The sequence below is a fragment of the Camellia sinensis genome, unplaced genomic scaffold (assembly GCF_055761805.1).
Source record: "Camellia sinensis isolate YWXY unplaced genomic scaffold, ASM5576180v1 Unanchor6, whole genome shotgun sequence".
Lineage (NCBI taxonomy): Eukaryota > Viridiplantae > Streptophyta > Magnoliopsida > Ericales > Theaceae > Camellia > Camellia sinensis.
In genome coordinates this window covers 6048041-6056909 of record NW_028129474.1, presented here as the reverse complement: position 1 = coordinate 6056909, position 8869 = coordinate 6048041, and positions in this window count along the sequence as shown.

Genomic DNA, 8869 nt, shown 5'->3' with positions numbered 1-8869 from the left:
AGAAATGGCAAATAAACAACATAATTACATATCTGCCATCATGCAAGAGGGTCCGAATAAGTGTCCGTGTCTTTAAGTCCTAATGCATGATAAATGGCAAGTAAACAACAAAATTACATATCTGCCATCATGCAAGAGGGTCCAAATAAGTGACCGAGTGTTTAAACCCCAATGCATGAGAAATGGCAAGTAAACACCATAATTACATATCTGCCATCATGCAAGAGGGTCCGAATAAGTGTACGAGTGATTAAGCCCAAATGCACGAGAAATGGCAAGTAAACACCATAATTACATATTTGCCATCATGCAAGAGGGTCAGAATAAGTGTTCGAGTATTTATAACCTAATGCAAGAGAAATGGCAAATAAACACTATAATTACGTATCTGCCATCATCCAAGAGGGTCCGAATAAGTGTCCGAGTGTTGAAACCCTAATGCATGAGAAATGACAAGTAAACACCATAACTACATATCTGCCATCATGCAAGAGGGTCGGAATAAGTGTCCAAGTGTTTAAACCTTAATGCTTGAGAAATGACAAGTAAACACCATAATTACATATCTGCCATCATGCAAGAGGGTCCGAATAAGTGTCCAAGTGTTTAAACCCTAATGCATGACAAATGGCAAATAAACACCATAATTACATGTCTGGCATCATGCAAGAGTGTCCGAATAAGTGTCCGAGTGTTTAAGTCCTAATGCATGAGAAATGGCAACTCAACAACATAATTACATATCTGCCATCATGCAAGAGGGTCCAAATAAGTCTCCGAGTGTTTAAACCCTAATGCATGAGAAATGCCAAGTAAACGCCATAATTACATATCTGCCATCATGCAAGAGGGTCCGAATAAGTGTCCGAGTGTTTAAGCCCTAATGCAAGAGAAATGGCAAGAAAACAACATAATTACATATCTGCCATTATGCAAGAGGGTCCAAATAAGTGTCCAAGTGGTTAAACCCTAATGCATGAGAAATGGTAAGTAAACACCATAATTACATATCTGCCATCATGCAAGAGGGTCCGAATAAGTGTCCGAGTGTTTAAACCCTAATGCATGAGAAATGGCAAATAAACACCATAATTACATATCTGCCATCATGCAAGAGGGTCCGAATAAGTGTCCGAGTGTTTAAACCCTAATGCATGAGAAATGGCAAGTAAATACCATAAGTACATATCTGCCATCATCCAAGAGGGTCCGAATAAGTGTCCGAGTGTTTAAACCCCAATGCATGACAAATGGCAAATAAACACCGTAATTACATATCTGCCATGATGCATAGAGGGTTCGAATAAGTGTCAGAGTGTTTTAACCCTAATGCATGAGAAATGGCAAGTAAACACCATAATTACATATCTAACATCATGCAAGAGGGTCGGAATAAGTGTTCGAGTGTTTAAACCCTAATACATTAGAAATGGCAAATAAACACCGTAATTACATATCTGCCATCATGCAAGAGGGTCCGAACAAGTGTCCGAGTTTTTAAATCCTCATGCATGAGCAATGTCAAACAAACACCATAATTACATATTTGCCATCATGCAAGAGGGTCCGAATAAGTGTCCGAGCGTTTAAGCCCTAATGCATGAGAAATGGCAAGTGAACACCATAATTACATATCTGCCATCATGGAAGAGGGTCCGAATAAGTGTCCGAGTGTTTAAACCCTAATGCATGAGAAATGGAAAATAGACACCACAATTATATATCTGCCATCATCGAAGAGGGTCCGAATAAGTCTCCGAGTGTTTAAACCCTAATGCATGAGAAATGACAAGTAAACACCATAATTACATCTCTGCCATCATGCAAGAGGGTCCGAATAAGTGTCCGAGTGTTTAAGCCCTAATGCATGGGAAATGGCAAACAAACACCATAACTACATATCTGCCACCATGAAAGAGGGTCCAAATAAATGTCCGATTGTTTAAACCGTAATGCCTGGGAAATGGAAAATAAACACCATAATTACATATCTGCCATCATGCAAGAGGGTCCGAATAAATGTCCGAGTGTTTAAACCCTAATGCATGAGAAATGGCACATAAACACCATAATTACATATTTGTCATCCTGCAAGAGGGTCCGAATAAGTATCCGAGGGTTTAAGCCCTAATGCAGGAGAAATGGCAAGTAAACAACATATTTACATATCTGCCATCATGCAAGAGGGTCCAAATAAGTGTCCGATTGTTTAAACCCTGATGCACGAGAAATGGCAAGTAAACACCATAATTACATATCTGCCATCATGCAAGAGGGTCCGAATTAATGTCCGAGTGTATAAACCCTAATGCATGAGAAACGGAAAATAAACGCCATAATTACATATTTGCCATCATGCAAGATGGTACGAATAAGTGTCCGAGTGTTTAAGCCCTAATGCATGAGATATGACAAGTAAACACCATAATTACATATCTGCCATCATGCAAGAGGGTCCGAATAAGTGTCCGAGTGTTTAAACCCTAATGCATGAGAAATGGCAAACAGACACCATAATTACATATCTGCGATCATGCAAGAGGGTCTGAAAAAGTGTCCGAGTCTTTATACCCTAACGCAAGAGAAATGGCAAATAAACACCACAATTAAACATCTGCCACCATGCAAGAGGGTCCGAATAAGTGTCTGAGTGTTTAAACCCTAATGCATGAGAAATGGCAAGTAAACACCATAATTACATCTCTGCCCTTATGCAAGAGGGTCGGAATAAGTGTCCGTGTGTTTAAACCCTAATGCATGAGAAATGGCAAGTAAACACCGTAATTACATATCTGCCATCATGCAAGAGGGTCCGAATAAGTGCCCAAGTGTTTAAACCGTAATGCATGACAAATGACAAATAAACGCCATAATTACATATCTGGCATCATGCAAGAGGGTCCGAATAAGTGTCCGAGTGTTTAAGCCCTAATCCATGAGAAATGGCAAGTAAACAACATAATTACATATCTGCCGTCATCCAAGAGGGTCCGAATAAGTGTCTGAGTGTTTAAAGCCTAATGCGTGAGAAATGGCAAGTAAACACCATAATTACATATCTGCCATCATGCAAGAGGGTCCAAATAAGTGTCCGAATGTTTAAACCCTAATGCATGAGAAATGGCAAGTAGACCCCATAATTACATATCTGGCATCATGCAAGAGGGTCCGAATAAGTGTCTGAGTGTTTAAACACAAATGCATGAGAAATGGCAAGTAAACAACATAATTACATATCTGCCATCTTGCAAGAGGGTCTGAATAAGTGTCCGAGTGTTTAAGCCCTAATGCATGAGAAATGGCAAGTAAACACCATAATTACATATCTGCCATCATGCAAGAGGGTCTGAATAACTGTCCGACTGTTTAAACCCTAATGCATGAGAAATGCAAAATAGACACCATAATTACATATCTGCCATCATGCAAGAGGGTCCGAATAAGTGTCCGTGTGTTTAGGCCCTAATGCATGGGAAATGGCAAGTAAACACCATAACTACATATCTGCCATCATGCAAGAGGGTCCAAATAAGTGTCTGAGTGTTTAAACCATAATGTATGGGAAATGGAAAATAAACACCATAATTACATATCTGCCATCACGCAAGAGGGTCCGAATAAGTGTACGAGTGTTTAAACCCTAATGCATGAGAAATGGCAAATAAACACCATAAATACGTATCTGCCATCATGCAAGAGGGTCCGAATAAGTGTCCGAGTGTTTAAACCCTCATGCATGAGAAATGGCAAATAAACACCAAAATTACGTATCTGCCATCATGCAAGAGGGTCCGAAGAAGTGTCCGTGTATTTAAACCCTAATGCATGAGGAATGGCAAATAAACACCATAATTACATATCTGCCATTGTGCAAGAGGGTCCGAATAAGGGTCCGAGTGTTTAAACCCTAATGCATGACAAATGGCAAATAAACGCCATAATTACATATCTGGAATCAGGCAAGAGGGTCCGAATAGGTGTCCGAGTGTTTAAACCCTAATGCACGAGAAATGGAAAATAGACACCACAATTACATATCTCCTGTTTAAGCACTGATGCATGGGAAATGGCAAATAAACACCATAACTACATATCTGCCATCGTACAAGAGGGTCCGAATAAGTGTCCGAGTGTTTAAACCCTAATGCATGAGAAATGGCAAATAAACACCATAATTACGTATCTGCCATCATGCAAGGGGTTCCGAATAAGTGTCCGTGTATTTAAACCGTAATGCATGAGAAATGGCAAGTAAACTCCATAATTACATATCTGCCATCATGGAAGAGGGCCCGAATAAGTGTCCAAGTGTTTAAACCCTAATGCGTGAGAAATGGCAAATAAACACCATAATTACGTATCTGCAATCATGCAAGAGGGTCCGAATAAGTGTCTGTGTATTTAAACCCTAATGCGTGAGAAATGGCAAGTAAACACCAAAATTACATATATGCCATCATGCAAGAGGGTCCGAATAAGTGCCCAAGCGTTTAAACCCTAATGCATGACAAATGACAAATAAACGCCATAATTACATATCTGGCATCATGCAAGAGGATCCGAATAAGTGTCTGAGTGTTTAAGCCCTAATGCATGAGAAATGGCAAGTAAACAACATAATTACATATCCGCTATCATGCAAGAGGGTCCGACTAAGTGTCCGAGTGTTTAAACCCTAATGCATGAGAAATGGCAAGTAAACCCCATAATTACGTATCTGGCATCCTACAAAAGGGTTCGAATAAGTGTCCGAGTGTTTAAACCCTAATGCATGAGAAATGGCAAGTAAACAACATAGTTACATATCTGCCATCATGCAAGAGGGTCCGAATGGGTGTCCGAGTGTTTAAAGCCTAATGCATGAGAAATGGAAAATAGACACCACAATTACATATCTCCCATCATGCAAGAGGGTCCGAATAAGTGTCCAAGTGTTTAAGCCCTAATGCATGAGAAATGACAACTAAACACCATAATTACATATCTACCATCATGCAAGAGGGTCCGAATAAGTGTCCGAGTGTTTAAGCACTAATGCATGGGAAATGGCAAGTAAACACCATAACTACATATCTGCCATCGTGCAAGGGGGTCCAAACAAGTGTCCGAGTGTTTAAACTGTAATGCATGGGAAATGGCAAATAAACACCATAATTACATATCTGCCATCATGCAAGAGGGTCCGAACAAGTGTCCGTGTATTTAAACCCTAATGCACGAGAAATGGCAAATAAACACCATAATTACATATCTTCCATTGTGCAAGAGGGTCCGAATAAGGGTCCGTGTGTTTAAACCCTAATGCATGAGAAATGGCAAGTAAACACCATAATTACATATCTGTCATCATGCAAGAGGGTCTGAATAAGTGTCCGTGTATTTAAACCCTAATGCATGAGAAATGGCAAGTAAACACCATAATTACATATCTGCCATCATGCAAAAGGGTCCAAATAAGTGTCCAAGTGTTTAAACCCTAATGCATGACAAATGACAAATAAACGCCATAATTACATATCTGGCGTCATGCAAGAGGATCCGAATAAGTGTCCGAGTGTTTAAGCCCTAATGCATGAGAAATGGCAAGTAAACAACATAATTACATATCCGCCATCATGCAAGAGGGTCCGAATAAGTGTCCGAGTGTTTAAACCCTAATGCATAAGAAATGACAAGTAAACCCCATAATTACATATCTTGCATCATGCAAGAGGGTCCGAATAAGTGTCCGAGTGTTTAAACCCTAATGCATGAGAAATGGCAAGTAAACAACAAAATTACATATCTGCCATCATGCAAGAGGGTCCGAAGAAGTGTCCGAGTGTTTAAGCCGTAATGCATGAGAAATGGCAAGTAAACACCATAATTACATATCTGCCATCATGCAAGAGGGTCCGAATAAATGTCCGAGTGTTTAAACCCTAATGCATGAGAAATGGAAAATAGACACCACAATTACATATCTGCCATCATGCAAGAAGGTCCGAATAAGTGTCTGAGTGTTTAAGCCCTAATGCATGAGAAATGGCAAGTAAACACCATAATTACCTATCTGCCATCATGCAAGAGGGTCCGAATAAGTGTCCAAGTGTTTAAACCCTAACGCATGACAAATGACAAATAAACGCCATAATTACATATCTGGCATCATGCAAGAGGATCCGAATAAGTGTCCGAGTGTTTAAGCCCTAATGCATGAGAAATGGCAAGCAAACAATATAATTACATATCCGCCATCATGCAAGAGGGTCCGAATAACTGTCCGAGTGTTTAAACCCTAATGCATGAGAAATGGCAAATAAACACCATAATTACATATCTGCCATCATGCAAGAGGGTCCGAATAAGTGTCCGTGTATTTAAACCCTAATGCATGAGAAATGGAAAACAAACACCATAATTACATATGTGACGTTGTCCAAGAGGGTCCGAATAAGGGTCCGAGTGTTTAAACCCTAATGCATGAGAAATGGCAAGTAAACACCAGAATTACATATCTGCCATCATGCAAGAGGGTCCGAATAAGTGTTCGAGTGTTTAAGCCCTAATGCATGAGAAATGGCAAGCAAACACCATAATTACATATCTGACATCATGCAAGAGGGTCCAAATAAGTGTCCGAGTGTTTAAACCGTAACGCATGAGAAATGGAAAATAGACACCACATTTACATATCTGCCATCATGCAAGAGGGTCCGAATCAGTGTCCGAGAGTTTAAGCCCTAATGCATGAGAAATGACAAGTAAACACCATAATTACATATCAGCCACCATGAGAGAGGGTCCGAATAAGAGTCCGAATGTTTTAGCCCTAATGCATGGGAAATGGCAAGTAAACACCATAACTACATATCTGCCATCATGCAAGAGGGTCCAAATAAGTGTCCGAGTGTTTAAACCGTAATGCATGGGAAATGGCAAATAAACACCATAATTACATATATGCCATCATGCAAGTGGGTCCGAATAAGTGTCCGTGTATTTAAACCTTAATGCATGAGAAATGGAAAATGAACACCATAATTACAGATCTGACATTGTGCAAGACGGTACGAATAAGGGTCCGAGTGTTTAAACCCTAATGCATGAGAAATGGCAAGTAAACAACCTAATTACATATCTTCCATCATGCAAGAGGGTCCGAATAAGTGTCCAAGTGTTTAAACCCTAATGCATGAGAAATGGCAAATAAACACCATAATTACGTATCTGCCATCATGTAAGAGGGTCGGAATAAGTGTCCGTGTATTTAAACCCTTATGCATGAGAAATGGCAAATAAACACCAGAATTACATATCTGCCATTGTGCAAGAGGGTCCGAATAAGGGTCCGAGTGTTTAAAACCTAATGCATGACAAATGGCAAATAAACGCCATAATTACATATCTGGCCTCATGCAAGAGGGTCCGAATAAGTGTCCGAGTTTTTAAATCCTCATGCATGAGAAATGGCAAACAAACACCATAATTACATATCTGCCATCAAGCAAGAGGGTCCGAATAAGTGTCCGAGTGTTTAAGCCCTAATGCATGAGAAATGGCAAGTAAACAACATAATTACATATCAGCCATTATGCAAGAGGGTCCGAATAAGTGTCTGAGCGTTTAAACCCTAATGCATGGGAAATGGCATGTAAACACCATAATTACATATCTGCCATCATGCAAGTGGGTCCGAATAAGTGTCCGAGTATTTAAAGACTAATGCCGGAGAAATGCCAAATAAACACCATAATTACGTATCTGGCATCATGCAAGAGGGTCCGAATAAGTGTCCGAGTGTTTAAGCCCTAATGCATGAGAAATGGCAAGTAAACACCATAATTACATATCTGCTATCATGCAAGAGGGTCAGAATAAGTGTCCAAGTGTTTAAACCACAATGCATGAGAAATGGCATGTAAACACCGAAATTACGTATCAGCCATCATGCAAGTGGATCCGAATAAGTGTCCGAGTGTTTAGACCCTAATGCATGACAAATGGAAAATAAACACCATAATTACATATCTGCCGTCATGCAAGAGGGTCCGAATAAGTGTCAGAGTGTTTTAACCCTAATGCATGAGAAATGGCAAGTAAACACCATAATTACATATCTGCCATCATGCAAGCGGGTCGGAATATGTGTTCGAGTGTTTAAACCCTAATGCATGACAAATGGCAAATAAACACCATAATTACACATCTGCCATCATGCAAGAGGGTCCGAATAAGTGTCCGAGTGTTTAGACCCTAATGCATGACAAATGGCAAATAAACACCATAATTACATATCTTCCATCATGCAAGAGGGTCCGAATAAGTGTCAGAGTGTTTTAACCCTAATGCATGAGAAATGGCAAGTGAACACCATAATTACATATCTGCCATCATGCAAGAGGGTCAGAATATGTGTTCGAGTGTTTAAACCCTAATGCATGAGAAATGGCAAATAAACACCATAATTACTTATCTGCCATCATGCAAGAGGGTCCGAATAAGTGTCCGAGTTTTAAACCCTAATGCATGAGAAATGGAAAACAAACACCACAATTTCATATCTGCCATCATGCAAGAGGGTCCGAATAAGTGTCCGAGTGTTTAAGCCCCGATGCATGAGATATGGCAAGTAAACACCATAATTACAAATCTGTCGTCATGCAAGAGGGTTCGAATAAGTGTCCGAGTGTTTAAACCCAAATGCATGAGAAATGGAAAATAGACACCACAATTACATATCTGCTATCATGAAAGAGGGTCCGAATAAGTGTCCACGTGTTTAAGCCCTAATGCATGAGAAATGACAAGTAAACACCATAATTACGTATCTGTCATCAAGCAAGAGGGACAACATAATTGGTTTATAATTGTCATAATGTGGCCCCTG